The 24,397-nt window shown below is 40.8% G+C and overlaps 1 protein-coding gene across 5 annotated transcripts in view; it reads right to left on the bottom strand.

Annotated features, from left to right (window-relative positions):
• TM2D1 (TM2 domain containing 1) overlaps window positions 1-24,397 on the bottom strand; it is a 73,184-nt gene that overhangs the window by 5,346 nt on the left and 43,441 nt on the right. The gene's annotated exons all lie outside the window — the stretch shown is intronic.

Below are 24,397 nucleotides of genomic sequence, written 5' to 3'. Positions count from 1 at the left end.
TTGAAATCATCCCTGGTCACTTCGCCTCCCGCACTTTAAGCCAGCTTGCTCAGATCCAGCCTGGTAGACGACACGTTGCTTAACCTTAAAGTATCAGGTTGGCTTCCAGTCTTTACCGAGTACCTATTATGCACAGTGCAGTTAGACGTTACAGAGGTATGAAAAAAGACCAAAATAGGACCCTGGCCCCCACAGTTTGGCTGCTAAGCTAGCTGATGAAAACACAGTGAACGTGGGTGGACGGAGGGCAGTATTTGTTCCTCAGACGCTGGCTGAGTGCCTGCCAGGCCCTGTGCTAGGCAGTAGGGCTACCAAGGCTGAAGTGCATTCATTTGGTTCACTTTCATATTTGCTTATCATTTGACATATTTTTTAATACATTTGTAATAGGCCAACCACTGCTTTCCAAGCCTTAGTGTGTCTGTCAGTCACCTGCGGATTCTGATGCCATAGGCCTGGGGTAAGGCCTGCGCTTCACATTTCTAGCAGGTTCCCAAGGAGTGCCAGTGCTGTTGGCCCCCGAACTCTGAGTAGCAAAGGGGGTAATATGATGTCTTAGTCCTTCGCTATACAGAGGTGAATTAGATAGCCGCGGCCCCTGCCCTAAGTAAGCTGGCATTCTAACAATGAATATAAATATGAAATAAGGAATTACAATGAAATACAATGTTAAGGGTTGCTCAGAGTCTTTTGGGGAGCATTTGGTGAAGGGACCTAATTTCACCTAGGACTCAAAAAAAAAAAAAGGATTTCCTGAGGAAGTGATATTTAAACTGATAGGAATTTGCAAACAATAAAGGAGGAAGACTATTTCAGGGAGAGGGAACAGCATGTTTAAAAACCTGAAGGTGAGAGAAGGCTTAGATATTCAACAAATATGTGTTGAGTATGGCCATTTCCAGACTCTGTACCGGGGATAAGACCCTTCCATGGAGGAAAGCACACTGGGAGAGACAGACCTGGAAACAGGTGACTTCTAAACAAGGAGGCAGGAGTTTTAACAGTGGTAAGCACAGGGTGCCGGAGACATATTGAAGAGGATTACTTAACCCAGCCCAGGAGAGAGGACGTCTGAACTGAGCCTTGACAGATGAGTAGGAATAAGGCAAGAGAAAAAGATGTGGCAAGATCGAAGATCTGGTCCTTGCCTCTGAGGACCCACAGTCTAGTTGGAGAAGTTGGCAAGTTGTGTTATATGATCCTGATTTTAATAGTGCAGTAGTTGTCTGGGAACAGTGCCTGGCACATGGTGGGCACTCATTAAATGTGTGTTGAATGGATGCATATTTAAATGTAATGTCAATGATCGACTCAAGATGTCCTAGATATAACTGGGTACTAAATTGTTCCCAACTCCAAGTGTCCTAGGAGTTCAGAGCACAAAGAACTCCACTAGAGTGTGAACAAGAATGGGACTTGAAGGAAGGGTGGAATTTGTGGGAAGTACGTGAATTCAGTGGACATCCATCCTGAGAAGGAAAAAACTATCAGTTCCCTGCTGGGAGTGAAGGGTGGGGGAGAAAAAAAACCAGAAACAAAAACAAAAACAAAACACAGGAAATGAGCACAAAGCAAGGTTTCTTGATCTAGGACCCATGGAGTTTCTGGGGCATCTATGAAACCCTAGGGATTATATGCAAAATCCTAGGTGTGTTTGTGTAGGACTATTTTGGGGGGCAAGAGGACTAACCATCAGACGGTTGAAGGAGTCCAATGGACCCTCTGGGAGAGAACAGGTAGACTATTTTAGGTAGCCTGTGAGTCACTTACTGACTACAAATAATTATGTCTATGGACTCCCAACACAGAAAACCTTGGGTCTGAGTGCGCTGGAATGGTTTCAGCCCTGCCTCTGAGTGGCATTTTAGCATGTCCTTGCTGCTACTTATTAATCTAGGCCTGTCCACGTTGTCAAGGTAGCCTCAGCAGCTCGTGGAGATGCCTCCTTACAGAGGCTGTTTATATGCACCCAAGTCCTTCCCCCTAATGAGTTTCTAGTGGGGACAATGCCTTCTTGTTAGATTGTCAACTGTTTACATTTCTCCGATCTTTCCCCACAGTTTCCGCTGAGCAGCCGTTGCTGTAGCCACCTGAGCATGGAACAGGCAATTAATTGGAACAGATGTAAGAGAAGTTCTGGAGAAGGAAGCTGCATGTTTATAGACTCCAGCAGGTTCATGGTCACGCGTAATGGACCAGGCACCTTCCCACCCACCTGCTTATGCTACCACAGTGAACACAAAATTTACATATCTGGAAGAAAACAGTGTTTTTCTGAAACATTAATAATAAATGCAGGAAATTTGTCTCTTATGGGTAAATGTCTCCATGGCTTAACTTTGCACCATTCTATTTTGGTTAAAAATATCTACAGTGCTGCCCCTTACCATCAGCCTTCTAAAATACCCTGGCAGTAATTGAAATGGCCCTTTTTCCATCCTGAATCAGGGTTTTGCAAAACTGCAATGAGAAGTCCCTCTATTTTAGGTGAAGGCAATGTTTAAAGTTCTTAGAACAAAATAACCTTAGAGCAGAAACCTTAGCAACCAGGTTACACTAATAGAAATATAGTGTTCAGAGTAAGGGGTGCGATAGTTCCTGTCTCTCCAGGGCTAGACACACCATATATTAAAATTAAAAAAAAAAATACAGTCCTTAATGCCACACTAGAAGAGGAGAACCACAGGCACATGAAGCTGGTGCTCTTGAAATGAAGGCAAATGGGAGCAGCTAACATTTGCAGAGTCCTTACTGAGGGCTGGGCACTGTGCATCACACTGTACATTTAATCTACACAACCACCCTGTGAGGGCACCACTATTATTATCTCCATTTCACAAATAAAGAAACTCAGGGTCATGCAGAGAGTAAGTGGAGGAGCCAGAACGACGCTTGTTCTGACTCCCGTGGACCCTCTGCATAGGCAGGTGGTGGATTTTCAGTTAATCTTGCTAGAGATGATTGCTAATTATGACAATGAAATCATTGCCACTCTGTGTGTGATTGTGTGTGTGTGTGTGCACATGCACGTAAGTCATTTCATCTGTCAGAACACACACACTGAGAGGGCAGTGACCACATTAATTATGCACATGCTTACTTTATGGGTTTAGCACAGGGCTGGGCACCTGGGAGATCTTTCTTTCATCTTTTGCTGAATAAAATAACTAATTTCAAAATGCTTCAAAAACCAATTCACCCATTAGATTATTGAGAGCCTAGGGGGAGAAGGACACTCTGGGGTATAAATTGTTAGTCATTTTAGAGGACACTTAGGCAATAATTATCAAAACGTGAAATTTGTAGACCCCACGACCACAGTTACACATTTAGATATCCAATCTATTCCACAGAAATACTGATACCTATATAAAAAGATTTTGTATGTGTGTGTATACACAAAGATATATATGTGTATAAATACATACAGAAAGACATGTACATTTATTTGCAAAGATATATACACACAAAGATACATGTGTACGTATGTATATACTATATATGTGTGTGTGCATTTATTTTAATTTTGTTTGTATTAGCAAAATAAAATGGAAACAACCTATATATTCATCAATAGAAGAATGATTGTTTTTTAATTATGTTACAATGATACAATGCAATACTATGTAGCCATTCAAACAGTAAGGTGTATGTATTAGGTGAACTATATGAAATTGCTGTATCTTTCCAGCTCAGGTCTACAGAAATAGCAATTTCATATGGTTCAACTTCATATATGTACAGACATGAACAATATCTAATCATATTGGAAACTGAAAAAGGCAAGTTGCAAAACAGTACATAGAGTAGGACACATTTATGTTAACACATAAGAAATAAAGATACAGAAAATAAACAAGGCAGATATTCACCAGAGAGAACATGGTTGTTCCTGGGCCTTTGAAAATGAAATTTTTTATATAATTTATTTTTAAAATTGGTTTACTATAGGTTGTTCCAAAGTGTTTATCTATCTTGCAAGCATTTTTTTGATCTACAAATTCCAAACACCCATGAACTCTCCATGTTTCTCCACTGACACAGATGAGGAGTAATGAAGAATTAACCTTCATGATTCAAGCAAAGAAACCCGGATTATTAAGAGAACAAGGCGAAAAGCAGAACTTTGTCTTGGATTATCTTGAGACAATTGCCTGAAATTCTCCCACATACTTTTCCTGTTTGAACCTGGCTTTTCACATTAATGTGAGGTGATCTGTTTTTCTGTGATTCAGAACCTCACTGAACTTGGCAGGCAAAGAAATACAAAGAAAGGAAGAAAAGGAAAGGGGGAGCGAAAGAAGATGGGCAGAACTTGAGAAGACTTCATAAGGTAACGTAACACACCCCATACCCTCTGGGAACAAAGGAACAAAGCTGATGGGAGACAACAGATGTTCTTCTTCCCAGACCGTGAAAGCAGAACACTCTGCACCCAAAACTCCTCCTCATTCCAAGGAGCGGCTAATAATACTCTTCCTGGAATATCTGTACAACAAAGGATTTTTTTTTTTTCTGTTTCCATAGAAGATGGATGTTAAAGGAAAAATCACCATTACCAGGTACTTGTCAAGTGAGTTATCCTAATTGTCAGTTTCTCTTGATTCTAATTTTTCTAAATCAACTTTAATGAGGTAGAGTTTACACTCGGTAAAATACATCCATTTTAATTGTAACTATCTGTGAGTTTTGACAAGTAATACATTCATGTAACCACCACCGTAATCCATTTTGGATGCTATCCTGTCATCCAAAGACGTTTCTTTGTACCAGTCAATCCCCACACCCACCCCTGGCCCCAGACAAGCACCGGTCTGATTTCTATCACTATAGATTTTATTTGTCTTTTCTAACATTTCATATAAGTAGAATCATACAGGATGTACCCTTTCATGTGAGTCTTCTTTCATTCAATGTTCTTGAGATTCACCTGTGTTGCTGTGTGCATTTATAGTTCATTCCTTTTAATTGCTGAGTAGTATTTCCTTTGTATGGCTACACCATAACCACAGCTTATCTATCCACCTATTGAAGGACATTTTGGTTGCTTCTAATCTTTGGCTGTTCTGAAGAAAGCTGCTGTGATTATTAGTTTGAGTCTTACTTTTGCAGTAAGTAAGGTATTTTTTTTCTTTTCCCAATATAAAGTCACTTCTTTTTAAATTAGCAATAAAATAATCAGCTTTATATTAAAAAACAAATAAACAACAGAAAGCCCTTCCAATATATAGACTTACCATATGACCCAGGAATCCCGCTCCTGGGCATATATCCAGAAGGAACCCTACTTCAAAATGACACCTGCACCCCAATGCTCATAGCAGCACTATTTACAATAGCCAAGACATGGAAAGAGCCTAAATGTCCATCAACGGATGACTAGATAAAGAAGATGTGGTATATTTATACAATGGAATACTACTCAGCCATAAAAACCGACAGCATAACACCCTTTGCAGCAACATGGATGCTCCTGGAGAATGTCATTCTAAGTGAAGTAAGCCAGAAAGAGAAAGAAAAATACCATATGAGATCGCTCATATGTGGAATCTAAAAAAAAAAGAACATAAATACAAAGCAGAAACAGATTCATAGACATAGAATACAAACTTGTGGTTGCCAAGGGGGCGGGAGGTGGGAAGGGACAGACTGGGATTTCAAAATTTGTAGATACTGACAGGCATATGTAGAATAGATAAACAAGATTATACTGTATAGCACAGGGAAATATATACAAGATCTTGTAGTAGCTCACAGTGAAAAAAAATGTGACAATGAATATATGTATGTTCATGTATAACTGAAAAATTGTGCTCTACACTGGAATTTAACACAACATTATAAAATAACTATAACTCAATAAAAAAAAATTTTTTTTTAAAAGAAAACCCTTCCAATCTAATTTGAAATGGATTTGAAATTAAAGTCTGTCCATTTGGTTGGGGCATAGAGATGGAAGATAAAACCAAAATATTTTAGATGCCAACTAAGTGCTCATCAGGATGCATAGTTTACATCTTAAATCTTCACAAGAACACGACACCATGAGGTAGGTATTATTCCTAATTTACTAATAAGGAAATAGAGGCACCAAGGAGTTAAAGAACTTGCCCAAAGTCACAGAGCTACTAAGCAGCAAAACCAGGAATTTGTACGCAGACCTGTCTGCCTGCCATTTGATGTTCTGCAAACCTGCTTCTCATCGCTGCATCTCTGGCAGAAGTCTTGATAAAGAGATTCAGAGGCAGAAGTATTTCGATGAGAGGTACTGTGTTGACCTAAAGTGGAGTAGAGAAGAAGGAAGATGGCAGTAAACTGAGTAAAGAGAGAAAAGAGAAAGGAAAGAGGAAAGGAAATAAAAGAAGAGGAGGGAGGGGAGCATTCTCTCCACCTTGACAGAGTCAGAAGGAGTCCGAAGCTCCAGCAAGAGGCTGGACTCCCTGGAAACCTGGGCCTGAAACACTTCTTCTCACATTGAAGACAAAGCCGAACCCAGCCTTGGCTGCTCCCTCCCTCTTCATCAGGGCTCCACCTCTTGACCACGAAGCTCACAGAATTCCAGGAGGGGGAGCACTTTTTCGGTTGGGTCCACACTGCTATTTTGCATGGAGTGAATGCCACTCACATTTGTGTTCGAAGTTAAGGAAGAAGCTTTGCTTGGGATTAGGGAAATGGAAAACAAATAAGATGATTCGTTGAAACAGCTTGATAACTATGGAAGGTTTAACAATTAAGCTCAAAATTAGAGAAAACAGAGGCAACGGAAAAGAAGGAAATGCAAAGAGTCTGTGGCCTGCAATGTGTGTCAAACACTGAGTTAAGAGCTTTGCCTGTGTTAATTGAGTTGATCTTCCTAATCCTATGAAGTATGTAATACTTTTATTCCTATTTCACACATGAGGAAATCATGCCTCAAAGAGGTTAAATATCCCATCCAGAGCCACATAGTAAATGGAAGAGTCATGGCGCAAACTCTCTAACCCCTATTCTATCCTGTTGCCAGGAACTACACACCAGAGGCTGTGCTGGGGCAAGAAAAACGTATAAAAGCTGGTCCCCGCCTTTGGAGAGCTAGCTCATGGGTAAACACTCGACAGTACTTTCACTTAGAGCAAGTGATCTAATAGTTCTCATTAAAATAGAGACTCACAACTCCTTTCATTACACTCATCACAAGGCTCATTTATTCTACAAATTTTTATTGAACATCTGTTATGTGCCAGGCATAGTGCTGAAAGTCTGTCATGGAGCTAATATTCTAGAAGGAAGAGAAAGCAATAATCATGTAAAAAAAATGGATGCATAAATAAGGAGAGAGAAAGGTAGAGGGAAGGAAGGGAGGGAGGGAGGAGAACAGAGTCAACAAGACGTATATTATAAGTATTTAATTATAAGGAAGATAAAATTTATTATAAGGAATTGACTCGTGTAATTGTGGAAGCTAAATCCCATGATCTGCTGTTTGCAAGCTGGAGACCTGGGAAAGCCAGGGTGTGGTTCTGAGAACCAGAGAGCCAAAGGTGTAAGTCTCAGCTGAGAGCAGGAGGAGACTGACGTCCCAGCTCAACCAGTCGGCAGAGAGTGAAACCCCCCTTCCTCCGTCTTCAGGTTCTATCTGGGCCTGCGACAGAGTGTATCCAGGCCCTCCTCTCCCCACTAGGGAGGGAATTCTGCTTTGCTAAATCCACTGATTCAAATGTGAACCTCACCTGGAAACACCCTCACAAACACACCTGGAGATAATGTTTAATCTGGGCACTCTGTGTCCCAGTCATGTGGACACATAAAATTAACCATCACTGGAGAAAGAAGGCAGGGAGGGAGGGAGGGAGAAGATCTTTTGTACAGTAATACGTGCTCTGGGGAAGAAGGAACTTGAGTCATGAGATGAAAGGTGACTGTAGGTAGAGAGGTGGTTGTTACTTTGCAAAGGGTGGTCAGGGATGTTCTCTGTAAAGTGATGATGTGGAACTGAGACCTGAATAATGAAAAGCCAGCAGCCACGTGCAGGTCCAGGGACAGTGAGTTCACGTAGGGAAGCCAGTGTGGCCAAAACCTGACCTAGAAGGAGAACGGTAGGAGATAAAATCAGAGAGGTAAGCAGGGGCCACATCATGGATGGATAGGAATTTGGATTCTATTGTAATAACAGTGACAAGTCATGGGACGACTTCAAGTAAGGAAGTGACATGATCTCATTTTCATCTTTAGCAGCCCACTCTGGCTGCTCAGTGGAGAATGGATTTGGGAAAGACTAGAGGGTAGGCAGGAAGGGCAGTGAGAAGGGCAGTGCAGCAGGCTTGGTGAGAGATGACAGTGGCTGAGACGGTGGTGGCAACAATGAAATGGAAACTAGGTATTGGATTCAGGATTTATTTTGGAGGTGGAGGCCATAGGACTTGCTGATGAATTGAGAAATCAAGGGTGTCTTTCAGGATTTTGATTTGAACAACTGTTCGAATGATGAAACCCTTAGCTGAGACGAGCATGTTTGTGGTTAATTTTAGAACAGAAAAGCATTTGTAAACTACAGTGTCAGTTTGCTTTTGGAAAGCAAACTGACACTGAAGAAAGAGGCCACCATGAGTCCTACAGCTGCAAGGAACTGAATTCTGCCAATAGCCTGACGAGTTTGGAAGTAGATCCTTCCTGGTCGAGCCTCCAGATGAAAATGCAGCCCTGGGTGCCATGTTGATCACAGTCTTGTGAGATCCTGAGCATGGGAACCAGCTAACCCTGCACGTCCTCCAAACCCACAGCAACTGTGAGATAACAAATGGGAGTGTTTTCAAGCCACTAAGCTTATGATGATTTGCTACCTGGCAGGAGGAAACTACACAGGTGAAGAGTAAATTATTGACTGGCAGAAAGCCTTGCAGGGCTTTTGATGGAAACCTAAAAGACAGGGGCCAGTTTAATCCCAGCTGGGCCCAGTCACACCTAGTTCCCCATTCCTGGGCCATGAGCAGCTTCTCCCTCTATCTGATGATAATTCGATAATTAATCTTCATCATCCTCCCTTCCTTGCCGACCACAATGGTCCCAAGTGCCAAATTACTCTGCTTTTTGCTCAATCACCACATTCGGTTTTGCTGAACTTGCAAAAATGTATTCAACTCAGGGAAAGCTGGTATCTCTTCTGCTAAAGGAACAAGAAGGAGTTTCCTCAGAACTGAGACCACAACTCCCATCTCCTGCTTGAAATCCTCCTGGCCAAGAGGACCACAGGGTAGGGATAGAGAGCGTCGGTCACACAGTTAATTCTCCCAGTAGGTGTCTGAATCCCCGGCAGCCTGTCTGTCATGGCCTCCTGTTAAACACCTCCAAGGAGAAAGTGTGGAGACAGAACTGGGATTCTAAATTCTGACTCAGTTTCCTACTACCTGTTGATCATGGACAAGTTTCTCAATCTCCCTGAGCCTCAGTTTCTTAATCTGTAAAGTGGGGATAGTAATACCTTTGCAGAGTTGTTTTTGTTGATCCAGTATATGTGAAGCCCTGACCTTTGCTTCTCCCTCTGTCTCCCTCTAGTGATGAAAAACTCCAGCTCAGTTCATTTTCTCCCTTCTTTGATTTCTTTTCTCGTTTACTCTCTTTAACAGCCATTTTGGACACCTAATCATGTGCTATATTTTATTGTTTCTCAATTACTTTGTATGTATGAGTCATGATCTCCCAAGGAGGCTGAGGACAGCCAGCCATATTTTATACTTCTGGGGGGTCCCCCAAATGATTTAGGTCAATCCAGGGCATACAGCAAGCACACAGTAAACCAGTAAAACCTGCCAAATTAAATTAACAATCCATCATCATCAGAGTAACTTGAAACTCTCTATACTCAATGAACTGTCATTTAATTGGAGTTTCTCGTAAAAGGGTCCCCTTTCTGCAATATCCATTTTCAAGTTAAAAAAAAATACTGACTGCAAAGACCTTTGCTTTTAAAAAGAAATCTTTTCATGCACCTCACGTTTGCATTTGAAATACAACTTCCTAACCAAGAAGAAAAAAAAAAAAAAAAAGGAAAGAAACTAAAAAACGAAGCATCCTAAATTGTACAGTTCAAGTTTGTTCCCTATCTCTTAAGACCCAGACATACTGAGCCCTAAATTCACCCTTTTCCTTTCTCATATACTTACCCATTTTTGCATCCAAGAGTTACGATGTTTAAAGGTTGATTTTTAAAAGAAATGAGTCCCAAATCTACGTATGAACTGTAAGGTTCTAATTTCAAGTGGATATAGGTTAGAATATGTTGGACCATAAAAGCAGAAAGGCTGGAGTAAAGTGCCACGAAGGATCTGTTGGAAGAGATGGGATCAGATAGATGTGGTGCACTTCTCTTAAGTGCATATCACTTAACTGCATAATCAGCTTGTGCTCCCAAGAATTATGCAGTCTCTGTCTGGCCCCCATTAGATTGAATGTGTTGCTACTCCAGTTAATTGCATATCGGCAAATTGCATAATTCAGCTATATGCACCCTGAACTGAGTTCCAAATGCCATCCGGTACAATGTAATCAAACTAAGGAAGTGAAGAGCTGGAATACTTATGCGGTTCTGCCCATTTGTCACATTCGGTTTGGATAGTCTGTGCTGTAAACAAGGCCGGCCATTGGTCAGAGGGCTGTGTATTTGGACTTCTGTCCACCCCGCTCCCCATCACAACACAACCTCTTGTCCCCATCCAAAAATTAATTTTAAATGGGTCCAAAAGAAAACAGGATGTCAGCATGTGAAAATCTGATTAAAAAATAAAATATCTGACTCATAAGGAGACGGTACTCTCCTTCCCAGGACGCAGCGTTATTCACGTGGTGGAGCAGAGAAAGCAGGGACTAGTTTTGTTTTGCCATGAACTAGCTGGGCAAGTCCCTTCGTCTCTCTTGGTCTCAGTTTCCTCTTCTGTACAACAGAAAGCGTAGTACTAACCTTGTCTCCCTCACTAAGCTGTTATGAGGGTTAAATCAACGCCGCTTGGAACCTACAAACTAATGTAGGAAGCTATTACTAGATGCAGCAGAGGGAGGACAATGGGCTCTGGGTCAAGGAATACAGAGGGTCTAGCAAGCTGAAAGACATAATCAGGAAGGATCTCGGGCAGCAGGAAGTGGTAAAATAGAAATGAAAAAAAAAAAAAAAGGAAATGCTACTGACTCCACGCGAGTCCTCCAAGGGTCAGATACTGTCCTTGGTTCCGGTTCAGTTCTTATTCTAGATTCAGGGCTCTTCCTCACACAGGAGCACACACGCCATGCAATAAGATCCTCGTTGCACTGTCTGTTTAGCAGAAATAGCAGCGTATCTACCTCATCCGGTAATAAGTGGAAAGGCTAGTTGTAAAGAAAAGAAGCACCCATCACACGATGCTCAAGGCTGTCCAGCTATCACAAGGAGGGGCTTGACATGCAGGTGCCTGCATCTTGGAATCTAGAGGAAACGCTCACATGCCAACTTGGAGTGCAGCCTGAAGACTTCAGAGGTCTTGCTTTGCTCTTTGCAGATTTCTTTCCACAGATGTTTTATCCCCAACTTTTGTCTATTAAGACTGAGCAATATTTCTTAGACACCTTTCCTGCCTGTGAAATAGTCCTCCTGAGGCACCTGGAGGTGTCTTTAAGGCAGTGGTTGCCAAACTCTAGAGTAGTTGGCTGCTCGTTTGTTGGCTGTGAAGTGGTTAAGAGGAGTGGATGATTACCTCAGTCTCTTACTAGTTATATAATCTTGGGAAGGGTACTTAATCTCGCTCATTCTTGCTTTCCTTCTCTGCAACAGTGGGCCAATAAAAGTACCTACCTTTCAGGGCTTCCATGAAGGTGAAATGAGGTCATGTATGCCAAGCAGAAGTTACAGTGCTAAGCTGTGCTACGCTTTCCTCACACAGAACCCACGTGTTACTCAAGGTAAGCTAATGTGAATTATGCAGCAACTTGTTTACAGAATTCTGAAATAACATTTATTTTAACAAAACTGTGGGGATTTCAGGCAATCTAATCTGCATGTCGTTTGTCTCCCTGAAGTGCCTAATAAAGTATCTCTGCTTTGGAATAAGGACATCATGGCATAAAATAAAATGTGACCACAAAGCATCCTAGACAATTACTAGGGAAAGAAGTGGCTCACCCTTCCACTCTGATCAGTACCACCAGGTGCAGGCATGCTCCACGGTTAGCGAGGACAATGACAGCATGCCTGCAAGGGGCTTGCACAGGGAAAGGGCTTCAGTGTTGGTTGAACTGAATTAAGTACTGGGTGAGTTGAATTAAGGGCAGAAATTCAACTGACCAGTTGTTCCAATGGGAAGAGTCTACTATTTCTCATGAGATGGATCAAAAACTGAACATGCATTTAGTCTAACATTCAGAGCCTTCCAAAATCTGACTCTTTCATTCATCGCTATAGTCCTAGCACCTAGTACAGTGCCTGGTAGATAATATGTGCTCAATAAGTAATGGTTGAATAAGGTAATGAATTTGTTAAGTAATGATTCTAATGTTTATTTTTAGCCTTGTCTTCCACTACCTTCCAGCATGAATCCATCGCTATGTCTGGGCTGATTTACTCATGGTCTCCTAAACACTAACTTACTCATTCTGACCTCCAAACCTTTACCCACAAACCTTCCCCATGAGCTATGTTCACACCTTCATCTCTTATGCAAATTTGTCCCATGTTTTGAGGTGTGATGTTTTGAACTGTGTCAACTTGGCTACGCTAGAACTACATTTCCCAGGATCTATTTTCCTATGTGATTCCAAGTTAGAGCAAAAGAGGAATTTGCAAGAATTCTGGAAGGTGGAAGTCTTGATTTGATGCAGCTAGAGACAAAGGCAGAGGCGCTAGAAGGTTCAGATCTGTCCGATGTCTCCCCTGCTCCATGGCCAGTTTTTCTTCCCAGCTGCAGGCCCCGAGGACTGCCAGCTCCCCCCGTCCACCAGCAGATGCAGAGTCAACCACCTCCCAGTGCTTCTCCATCGGTTCCCTTGGTGGTCCCATCTCAGCAACTAGATTTATCCTGGCTTCCCACATTTCCCTTGCAACTCTTACTTATCTACCAGTTCCAGTGTTTTAGAAGGACTGGTTAGTGACTTTAATTCTGACCTTCCAGCTCCCCTCTCTGGATTTTACTTTCCCAGATCCTCCCACAACTGAGTAATGTCTAATTGCTGTAATAAATCCCTTATTCCATGACACTCAGTGGTTCTGCTTCTCTGATAAAACCTTGACTAATATACAAGGCTCAGTTCATGTAGCAGCTGTTCCTTGATGACTTCTTGACCACTCTGGAGTATTTTCTCTACATTTCTCTGGTGCAGTGTGTTTGTGGTCATCTACTGGCATTACTCACATATTGCTCTGTATTGCATTTACATCCACATAGGCCTTCATAGTGCTCAGAGCATGGTTAGTTTTCAGTAAGAGTTTAAGGAGTAAGTGAAAGTTTGCATGGCATAAGTGTCATTCTCCTCCCTCATACTCACAGCAGACATTATTTATTGATCTCACCATGCTTTCCCATCATGCTTGAGCTTAGCCCTGCAATCCTTCTCCATGCAGTGCTATAGACAGACAATTGGAGCTGGCAACGGAAGAAGAAATCCACCTGCCATACTGAAACCTCTGTGTATAATGACTTATATGTCTTAGGCAAGTTCAGTAAGCAGAGAAGGTCACAGTGCACACACATACTGAGCTCAGTAGATGTTAACTCCCTTCCCCAGCTTCTGCCCTACTGTACCCATCTTTCACACAGTAGGTACCCAATAAATATTTGTTGAATGAGAGAGTGTCAGTGCAGCCTTCACAAGATGAGCTGTGTGATCTCTACAAACCAAAGTGACTCACAAAAATCTCACCTTTAAAAATAATGAATAAACAAAAGGGCAGCCAGAGTGAGCTTCCTGCATTTTAAGAAGGCCACACCAGCCATTTCTGGTTCTTTCAGAGCCAAAGAAGATAAAGCACAAACAAGCCCAAGCCCCAACCAGTGGAAACATGAGACGTGCCATAAGGTACTAGGAAGGAAGGAAAACCTTTCCAGCTTCTGCCCTTCTGCTGTGGTTGGCCCACTTCTCAGTAGCCATGTAGGAGGAAGTCTATGGAAGAGAAAAGAAGTTTGGAGGGAAAGTTTGGGTTCAAAGGAGCCAGGTAGAATTATTAGATAGGAAATACGGGGGTCTAGAGAGGAATATTTTTTGTTAATTTCTGAGAAGGGAGTCAAAATAAAGACATGATTGAATTGACCCTTTGTTCTCTTTTCCTGGCTTTGCTTTGCCAACCAAGGCCATGTCTCTAAGAAATCTGGCAGGTACTTCCTACTCCGGTGCTCATTCTTACATATTCTGTTTATGTGAATAGGATGTGATAATATCCCTGGTAAGCCTGGTAATCAATAATTGAAAGCATAGATGTGAAAAAAAAAAAAAAAAAAAAGAAGAAGCGGAGTGTTTATTCTAATGAGTGAGAAGGTAAATGAGATAAGTTTACTCTGTTGGACAGATGATGCCCGAAGTAAACTTCTGTCCCTAATCCTTGTGATGCATGTGTAAAATCTTGATGCTAAGCAGAAAATAAAAGGCACTATTGTCCTTCTACATTCTTTTTCTCACTTGAAGGCTGTGTTTCTGGTTTCTGTTGGTTTTCATTAGGAGAACAATTTCAAGAAGACCTCAACTTAGTTGACATGTATTCACACATCCAAGTCTAGGGCATGCGTCACCTAGCAGGTGATGCGCTGCATCCATCTTCTGCTTCTCCACCAGTCAAAATGGCACTAGGCCTTGGGTGACGAGGAACTGTGAGACATTTTCATTTCCGCTCCATGTTTTGGGAAGTACTGTCATAAAGTAGATCTACTGCTTTCAAAGTTTCTTTAGACTAAAAGCCATGTGAGGAGTAGATATTATTTTCATTTATGTTTGCAACCCCAGGGACTGAAACAAGGGCTGGCATGGATACGTGATGAGTATATGTGTGCTGAGTGAATGAGTGAGTTTTACTGTATTGATGTGGTAGGCAGAATAAATGCGCCTCAAAGATGTCTACATCATAATTCCCAGAACCCTTGAATATATTATCTTTCTGCAAAAGCGATTTTGCAGATGTGATTAAGTTAAGACTCTTGGGATGGAGAGATTATCCTGGATTATCTGGGTGGGCCCAAGGTACTCACAAGGGTCCTTATGGGTGAAAGAGGGAGGAGGGAGAGTCAGAGTCAGAGAAGGAGGTGGGACGACAAAGGCAGAGGGCAGAGTGGTGGAGGGCCATGGGCCAAAGGATGTGAACAAGCTCTAGAAACTGGGGAAGTCAAGGAAACAGATTCTCCCCTCGATCCTCCAGAAGGACACAGTCCTGGTGATACTTTCATTCCAGCCCAGTGAGACCCACTTTGGACTTCTGACCTCCAGAACCGTAACATAATCAATGTGCATTTTATTAAGTCGGAAGTTTGCAGTAATTTGTTACAGGGGCAATAGGAAATGAATGCATTAGCATTAACGTTAATAAACTCTTAAGTGTTTTTTTTCAATCGAGATATAATTAACTTATAACATTGTATTATTTAATGGATAATAATCCTAATGCCAGCCAGTATTTATTGAGCACTTAGGGAAAAATCATGGTACGAGATGCTTTATAGACATATCTTATTAATTCTCAGAACTATATCATAAGGTAGGTATTATACTCCAATCAATTTACAACTAATGAAATCCAGGCCTAAAATCAAGATCACAGAGTTAGCAAGTGGTGGAGCAAAGCTTCGAACTCAGGCAATCTGAGTCCATGTCACACTGCCTCCCACGTTCATGCTGGGAAGTGTGGAAAATAATAGAGGACCAGAAGATATGACCGCTGCCGCCAAGTAACTTACAGGTAGAATGGGAAGGGATGCCATGTTAGAGAGTACATCACAGATGCTGAGTGATCTGGGACCTACATTTAGGGAAGTAAAGAGGACAAGAAAGCAGGGATATTGAGGACTGGGCAGAGCTGGGCCTCAAAGAGCCCTTGGACCTTGGACAGGCAGTGTGGAGTGGAGCGCCCTTCCCTGGGGCCACAGAGTGAGAGAAGGAACAATGGCGCACGTGAGCATGGAAAGGGGGAAGAATTACCTGCGAGGGGAAAAAGTCTGAGAAAGAAAAACAAGATAAAATGCTTAATTATTTTTATGGGAATGGTACCATTTATTGAGAACTGATTGCACCATAAAGGGAGCATTCACATTTGTCATTTTATTTAACTCTCACAAAACCTCCACTAAATGAGTATTATTAGCCTCATCTTTACAAAAGAGGAAATTAAACATCTAGAGAGATTAAGTCATCGCTGAAAGGCACATACCCAGAACTCATGCTCTGTCTTTCGTTTCTTTCTGCCCCCACAACAATCTTAGCTCTTCTCTGAGAAGGAGCACATGTCCTGTAAGGTAAGAACGACAGGCAGAGCTGTCGTGAAAAATGCCAAGCGCTGCTTGGGAAGGCGGCAAGTGAGAGGCGATCAAGCTGAGGCTAGTCTTATTCAACCAGCTGTTCAAGGAGCATCGCCGACAAGCCCCGTGCCAGGTGTGGGCCATAGAGAGATCACAGCCAAACGGCGCACACCTTCCCGCCCCGCCGTGTGTTTAGTGAGGGAAACAGATGAGGAAAAAGTCTCTTCCACACCAGCTTCAGGTTAGTGCTCAGCCTTAGCGGGGAAGGCGGAGGAAGGTTTGGGAGGGCTGGCGCTCTAGTTATGTCATAACCTTCTATTGCATGAGAGAAAAGAGAGAAATCTGAAACAAATCTGGCAAATTACTAACATACATTTCATCTCAGTGCTGAGCACACAGATACCTGTTACATTACTTTTCTAAGAAGTATTACTGTCTTTAAAAGAGATCTTCACAGTAATAAATGGTCAGCGCCACGCCAGTGGGAAGCGTAGGGCACCACAGGAGGGCAGAGGAGGGGCGTCTAACCTAACTTAAAAAGAAGCTGGAAGAGGAGAGGAAATAGATTCTCCCCTAGAGCCTCCAGTAGGACACACGCCTGGGATACTTTCATTTTAGCCTAGCAAGACCCGATTGGACTTTTGGCCTCCATCCACATCCTCAAGAACCTGCAAGAGATATTTGGAAGTGGGTGATCAGAGTGTTTCAAACAAGAAACAACCGTAAGCAAAGGTCTCAGAGGAAAGGAGAGCCGGGCACATTCCTGTAATCTGCAGGGGTCAGCTCACAAGTACTGATGGTGACAGGAGCGGGGACGTGATCGATGGTGGCTGGAACTCAATCCGGATAAACATTTTAAGCCAGGAAAAGGAATTTGGATCTTATCGTAAATGAAATGGGGAGCTTCTGGGGAGTTTTAAGCTGGATAAAGATGATCAGATTTGCTGTTCAGAAAGATCTTTCAGATGGAGTAGGAAAGATACCCGGAGAGGAAGGTGGGACTCGGCCAGGTAGAGCAGGCAGGAGTTTATCACAGGATCCTAGACGAGAGATAGCCAGGGCTCTGAAATAAAAAAAGTTGTAGTGAGGATGAGTAATGTTTACAGAGTACTTATGAGGTGGACTATAAATCTTGGTGATCCGTTGGATGTAGGGAAAAGATGGCATCAAAGGTCACGTCCAAGTTTCTTTCGTGGTGCATGTGCTGCTATTTTCAGCCATAAGGAACACTGGAGAAGTAACTTTTAAAAGCGAAGATGAACTTTCTACAAACAGTGTTAGGACCAACCAGACATCCATGTGCAAAAGGGTGAATTTTGACACAGACCTTACACCTTTCACAGAAATTAACTCAAAATAGATCACACAGCTAAATGCAAAATCCAAAATAAAACTCCTAGAAGATTGCACAGGAGGAAACCTAGACTTGGGTTTGGTGACGACATTTTAGATATAACACCAAAAGTACGATCCGTGAAAGAAATAATGATAAGCTGCACTTCCTTAAAATTAAAAAATTTCTGCTTTGCAAAAAAAGACACTTTCAAGAGAACGAGAAGATAGCCTCACACTAGCAGAAAATATTTGCCTAAGTCATATCTGATAAAGGACTATTATCCAAAATATGAACTCTTTGTTGCTGTTTTTATTGAATTATAGTCAGTTCACAATGTTGTGTTAATTTCTGGTGTAGAGCATAGTGATTCGGTGATATATATATAAATATATTTTCCATTTCATATTGTTTTTCATTATAGTCGCCTATAAGATACTGAATATAGTTCCCTGTGCTATCAAAATACGAACTCTTAAAAAAACTCAACAGTAAGAAAAAAACAAACTCATTAAAAAATGGGCCAAAGACCTTAACAGATACCTCACCAAATAAGATATACAGATGGCAAATAATCATACTAAAACGTTCCATGTTATATCTCATCACAAAAAATGCAAATTAAAATAACAATAAGGTACTACTGCGTACCTATCAGAATGGCTACACTCCAAGCCACTGACAACATCCAATGCTGGTGAAGAGGTGGAGCAGCAGGAATTCTCACTCCTAAGACCTTGCCTGTAATATGTGGCAGATCTGTCTGCTCCTAAAATCCATGAGATTAAAGCATTACTCTACGTAGCCATTGGTATAGTTGGATGGTGGGTAGATAGTGAAAAGTTGAATGAGTAACCAGACAGAGTTCTATAGAGGAGCACAATATTTAGCTAAAGCTTCCTGCCAACACCCAAAGGCTAGCAATCTATACTTACAGCGTAAAAGACCTTTGTAACTGGAAGGGACGTGAATTGCCCTGCCTCACAGGGTGACTGTGAGGATAATCAGGTCAGGAAAGTATATAATGACACCTCATACTATGACACATATTGGGTGATTCAGTGACTGCCCCCCTCATCCCTGCCACCTCCTTCCTGTTCTACTCATGGGTCTTTTTTTGAGAACTACCTCCAGGAATCACCCATTTCAAGGTAAGAATTTAACGTGTGTGAAATTCTTAGGCTGTGCGAGGCATTGTTCTAAGCACTGGGACCATCAGCGTAGGCTCATTTCCTCACCCACCTCCTGTAGACAAGAAGTAGGGTTGGAACCACATTTGGATGACAACTCCTAAAGTGAGGGATCTGAAGCAGAAGGTTATTCCATCTCAGATTAATTCATATTCCTGTTAACCCATTCTAGAGTTCCCGTTCACTCAAAATATATTTCTTGAGCACCTATATTATGTTCCAGGAACTGTTCCAAGCACCAAGGATACAGTGATACATGAGACAAAGTCCCTGCCCTCCCCAAGCTTACATTCTAGTAGGGGAGACAAAGGGAGAATAAATGAACATACGGAATTTCTGGTAGCAATAAGCCCTTTGAAGAGGATGAAGCAGAATCAGGATTCTGAGAGTGACTAGTGGAGGGCTGGGGGAGTGTTTTAGAAAGGATGGTTGGTCAGGGACAATATTTAAGTAGAGATCTGAACAAGTGAGGAAACAAGCCATGCAAAGACCTGGGAAAGAGCACTCCAGGCTAAGGACAGAGCCAGGATAAAAACTTTGAGGTGGGAACCAATTTGGCATATTTGAAGTGTGACAGGAAGAGACCCCTGGAGAACTGGCAGAAAAATGACAAGTTCTGATTTTCTTTTTTATTGAAGTGTAGTTGCTTTACAATATTGTGTTAGTTTTTGGTGTACAGCAGAGGGATTCAGTTATACCTATATACATATGTTCTTTTTCATTGTAGGTTATTACTAGCTATTGAATACAGTTCCCTGTGCTGTGCAGTCTGATTTACTTTTATCATATGGCTGCTGTGTGGAGAATATATGGAAGGGCAAGAGTAGGAGGGGCACACAGTAGGTCAATACATAGTTGAGAATTAATAAACCATAAATTCGTTTCTTTTAAAACCCTTTTTAAAAGTTTGCTATCCTTACTTAAAGCAATTTGTGTCAGGTCTCAGACCACCCAATCACAAACCACATGAAAAAGCCATGTCGTTCTTCCCAGTGTTTCTTGTGCTGCAGTGGTGAATGAATTTCATAAATCATTCAAATAAGTGGTCAAATTTTGAGGTTTATCTGGAAATCAAAGATGGGACCATGAGCCTTCATAATCACACCCTCTTAAACATACAATTAGCTCACATGATTAAAAGTTCAAACAGTACACATTTTCTAAAGTGTTCTGGTAAAACAATGTTTTTCTTTGGCATATGCGGTCCAAGTAGTTCTAACCTTGATCATTTTTCAAGTTTTAATCTCCACATGCTTGGCATATTCCGATAACACTGACAGGTTAAAAGCAACATTCTGTTGTATGCATAGCGATTGCTTGCAATCAACCTTAATTTAGTCTGAAAGTAGACTGAACAGCTGCCTCACAGCAACATTTCTAAATTTATTAGACAAATATCTCAGGAGAACTTCAGATTAAAAAGCAACCAAAACAAAATCTGCAACACTTCAGTCTTCCCTTACCTTTGGAGTCTTAAAGCAGTGCAGGGGTCAATAGACTACTTTCTCAAGAAAAGCGACATCTTTGGCCCTTATTACAGAGTAGCTACAGCTAAAGATATCGGAGATAAGAAAAATGTAGGTAAACAATGTTTAAAGAACACATCCCACCTTCCTTCTGTAAAGGAAGTTTTGAGTCCACTGGTATTTGACTCAAGGTATAACCATACTACTGCCCAGGTACGAGGAACCCCTTGCAAATTCCTGATGGAACTTCCCAACGCCTCCAACATTCCATTCCTTTAAAATCTGTTTAATAAATGGTGACTATTATCTATATCATATTAATCTAACTGATATTATTATCCCTATTTATATGAAGACAGAGGGGCTCAGAACCGTTAGTGACAAAAACAAGTGGCAAAGACAGGAGGCAAACTCAGGCCTGATTTTGAAGTCTGAGCTTTCCCATCAAATCGTGCTGCTTGGATGGGAAACCTTTGATATCATGTGTTAGATCTACCTTTTTCTTTTGAATATTATCTGCTCTTTGAAAGTCAGAATCATGTTAGAAATCAGGGTGAGCGTATACTGAAGAGGAGGGAGAGGAAAAAGAAAACAAAATTGTCTTGCGTTGTTTTAATTTACCTAAACTATTATTTACTGTGCCAAATACATGCATGCAAATAATGCACGTTTATTGTGGAAAAATTAGAAAGTTCAGATAAGCTGAAAGAAAAACTAAATAAAAGTCACTTGCAATCCCACCACCTACAGATATCCCTAGCTGCATCTGACCTCAGCAAGACGAAGCAGAGCGTGACAGTATGGTCCTAACATCTCTCCTCTTGTCATACAAACAGTATCAGACTTTTGGTCTAGAAAGTGCTGCAAATGTCAGATAAGGCAACAGCAGAAAAATTTTTGGGTTTCGACAATCATCGCTGTTCTGTCATAGTCTCATTTTGATATTCATGAAACATTTTGGCACTTGCATCATGTAAAATTGAGAAGTTGTAAGTAAAGTAAGTTCTTTCTCTTTAAACCAGCAAACTGTCAAGCAAAAAGACTCAGTATAGGCAGATAATTCCATCTTTACTGAAAACATTAAACCATATATTAAGAAAAATCTCTCAGACAATCATTAGCAGTATATCTCATAGAATTAGATGATTGTAACTCTCACATTGCAGGAGGAGAGCAGTTAATAGACCTTGGTTTGAATCCTGGCTTCACCACGTATTTCCTGATCTTGGGCAAGTGATTCGATCTTTGTGGGACTCAGCTTACTTGTCCGTAAAGTGAGGATAATGATAGTGACTTTTTAGGAAGACCCTATAGAGCTTAACATCATGCACACGAACAGCAATAAAAGGAAATGTTAACAAGTTAAAATCTTGAAAATTTAAGATTTTAAGTCTTAATTTTTTAACAAGCATTTTCTTAAACATACCTACTTTATAAGATAGTAAACAACATTGTTTCTTCATCAGGCAATGACTAGTTTTCAGAGCACTGCTACATTTACTAAGAATTAAGATATTAGGCGCTATTAAAAAGATACAGGGATGAGCACCGCTACAAATGCACTATTCCAGGACTCTGCCGGGTACTCAGTGCTGCACTGAATTTTTATTCATTCCTAATGAGTAACTGTTCTCATTTTCCAAAGTTACCCACCTCCCTCTCCCTCTCCGCAGCAGAGAATAAAGACCATTATGAATGGGCTTCCTATGTATTCCTAAAAACTCTTCTCTCTTGTCTTGAAGAGGGCAGTTAGATCATTCAACCAACTATTTGACATCCTGTGCAAACTAACAGATTTGCATTCATTCCCCCAAACCCACATCCAGCACTCTTTCTCTTCACAACCATCCGGTTCTGAAACTTTGGCTCTTCTCAGCCGTTGTGAGGAATGCGAGAGATGTGAGGACCATCAATCAGCACTCATAAGCAATGGTCTCATTGCAGAGCAAGGGGCAGCTGCGGGGCCCTGCAGCACTTTATCTGCAGTTGATCTGCACCAGAATAATTGACAGTTGACTGACAGGTTTTTGTCTGGGTTGGGGCTATTTGACTTCATTCTTTCTCTATTATCCTGGTAACTAAGGAGATTATATATATATATATATATATATATATATATATATATATATATATATATATCAACAACCTTTAATATATGGTTACTTTTTGACTAAGAATGATAATTCTTGAGGAAAAAATCAGAAATTTACACTGTTTATTTATTGGAAGAAGTTAAATACCAAATAATAAGGAATTACACAAATAATGATACAGACATGAAATACTCAGTAGCCATTAAAAATAATTTTATAAAAGATGGCTTATTGAAATAGAAAAATCTTTACGATGTGAAGCAGCAGGCTACAAAACAGTATGGATAATATATCATTTCCATGCATGGAAAAACTACTAAGACATACATAAAAATATTAACATTGTTATGTTTGAGCTGTGGAATGAATTTTTTTCTTTGCATTTTTTTGGTATCTCCCCCAAATTTCCACATTAAGCTTGTATTAATTTTGTAAATAGAAAAATGCAAAATGAATGCTGATTTAATGAGAAATGGAAGAAGGAAGGTGCCAGAACCCTGGGGGAATATCTACATTTAAGGTACTTGAATGAGAAAGAGGAACCAACATCTTACTTGGACTTTAAAGAACTTTTTTCTTTCTTTTTTTTTTTTTTTTTTTTTGCTGGTTTCTTGCTATTAGCTCTATTTTAGCTTCCTAGCTGCCTAGTAGTATAATAATACTTAGCCTTAAGCTTCTAGGTTAACATAAGGGGAAAAGACACAGAAATTTTTTGTAAAACAAAACATACCCCTACACTAATATTCCTTATAGTCCTAGCAGTTTCACGAACAAATGCTGGCTGTAGACATAACAGAAGCTTTAAAGTCTTAAAGAGGCTCTTTAGTTCAATACAGTGGAGGTAAGAAACCTTCCTGGGTAAAGAGGTACTTCTGGAAATTGTATTAATCCTTTCAGGCTAAAGTAGTATCATTTGTAAACGCTTCTACAGAATCAAAAGAATCCTTTTCCATTTTACTCTAGGGGATTTAGGAAGAAACCTAGGAATGAGTGAGCTAATCTCTCACAATTTTGGCCACTGCTCTAAAAGCAGGGTTATCATATAAAACATCTCATACCGAGGGCTTAACCTTTGTACTCATACACAATACTAACAACAGCCGTAACAACACAGTGCTTGATGAGACTCAAACTTGCTTTAAATGAATTCACATAAAAATAAAATAGTAAGACAGAAAACCCATTTGTAAAAGAACTACATGTATTAGGCAACAAGGAATTACACAAACTTGAACAACTACAGTCTTCTTGTCATGTAAATTTAGGAAATCATAGTGAAATTAAAGTCTAAAGGTTTAAGAGTATATGGTGAAGGGACTTTATTTCTAGATTTGACCAACAACTCTTTTGGAGTACAGCTTATTTGAATAAATACTTTGAGAAGCACCTGCTTCCCACCTGGTCAAGTTAATAACAATTACGCAAGAAGCAAGATTAGTTTCAAGATATGACTGCAGGTATTTCTTATATAATTGAATTTACATGGCTATGGAAACTTAAAGATGTTTAAAATCTGAATTTAGGTGATCCCGAAGTAAACTTCAAAGCGCAGTCTGCAACCAAAAAGAACTAGGGGATACTACAAAATGTGCACCTAGCTTACGTGAGGCCAAAAATGTCACTGTGAAAAACTGAACCCCAAGGAAATGTAAGATCCTTAAGGGCAAGGACGTTTTGTGTTTTGTTCACTGCTGCATTCTAGAATCCAGAACAGTATCTCTCACATGGTTGACATTCAATATTTCCATTAATGAATGAGTCAGAGACCATTCCTGGTGTATATTAGGAGTCAATCCAAATTCACTTCATGTATCAATACTCAATAATCTTCCACCAACTGGAGAAGCTGTTCCTGAATGACTAACATATTATGAAGTGAACT

This window comes from Camelus bactrianus, chromosome 13 (assembly GCF_048773025.1).
Source record: "Camelus bactrianus isolate YW-2024 breed Bactrian camel chromosome 13, ASM4877302v1, whole genome shotgun sequence".
Classification (NCBI taxonomy): Eukaryota; Metazoa; Chordata; class Mammalia; order Artiodactyla; family Camelidae; genus Camelus; species Camelus bactrianus.
This window is presented reverse-complemented; position numbering and strand designations above follow the sequence as displayed.